Source organism: Octopus bimaculoides, chromosome 3 (genome assembly GCF_001194135.2).
Source record: "Octopus bimaculoides isolate UCB-OBI-ISO-001 chromosome 3, ASM119413v2, whole genome shotgun sequence".
In the NCBI taxonomy this organism is placed as follows: domain Eukaryota; kingdom Metazoa; phylum Mollusca; class Cephalopoda; order Octopoda; family Octopodidae; genus Octopus; species Octopus bimaculoides.
The window spans coordinates 46063804-46064835 of NC_068983.1; the positions used below are offsets into that span (position 1 = coordinate 46063804).

The following is a 1032-nucleotide window of genomic DNA, read 5'->3' on the forward strand; positions in this document are numbered from 1 at the left end:
CAGTGGTTAGGGCAGCGGACTCGCGGTCATAAGATTGCGGCTTCGATTCCCAGACCGGGCGTTGTGAGTGTTTATTGAGCGAAAACACCTAAAGCTCCACGAAGCTCCGGCAGGGGATGGTGGTGAACCCTGCTGTACTCTTTCACCACAACTTTCTCTCACTCTTACTTCCTGTTTCTGTTATGCTTGTAATTCAAAGGGTCAGCCTTGTCACTCTGTGTCACGCTGAATCCCCTTGAGAACTACGTTAAGGGTACACGTGTTTGTGGAGTGCTCAGCCACATGCACGTTAAATTCACGAGCAGGTAGTTCCGTTAATCAGATCAACTGGAACCCTCGTCGTCGTAACCGACGGAGTGCCACTTTCTTGCTAGCGTTGTTGTTGGTGGTGATGGTAGTGTTAGTCCCAATTGGGAGCAGATTGGGTTGACCAATCCTCAAAGGTATTCACGATCTGACCATTTCTCACTACAGTTTTATGTTCTTAGTAGCCTATGTACTGGCGTAATTTAAAGGTATGTTGTCTACCATCACTAATCAGGGACATTACTGTCTCGAGTCCTAGAACTCATAGGACCACTTTCCCAGTTTCCATGTGACCGCGATCAGAACATCCCATTTGAACGCGAGGCCAGTCCGGCGCAGGGTTGTTTATTTACAGCTAAATGGACTGAAATAACGCGAAATGAAGTGTTTTGCTTCATTTTCACGAAGTGGGATTTCGTGCTGGCGACAATCTGACATGTTTCATCTGCTCGAATCACTGGTCATTCACTTTCTTTCATTTTCTTCTATTTTCGTTTCTTATCTTTCCTACATTCTCCTACAAACGGCATTACATTCTTACCTTACAATACTCTAACCATGTTACCTGGGAAAATAATGAAGGCGGCTATACGCAATATAAAACCAAAAAGAAAACATCCAGTTGTCACTAGTTGTGACTGGCGGTTCAGGGTAGAATCTACATAGCTAGAAATAAAAGCAAAAGAGCCCTTACAGCCACAGTAAGCACATGCTATATATATATAT

At 44.4% G+C, this 1032-nt stretch overlaps 1 protein-coding gene across 1 annotated transcript in view; it reads left to right on the forward strand.

Annotated features, from left to right (window-relative positions):
* Window positions 1–1032, forward strand: part of LOC128247369 (zonadhesin-like) — a 60192-nt gene that overhangs the window by 1333 nt on the left and 57827 nt on the right. The gene's annotated exons all lie outside the window — the stretch shown is intronic.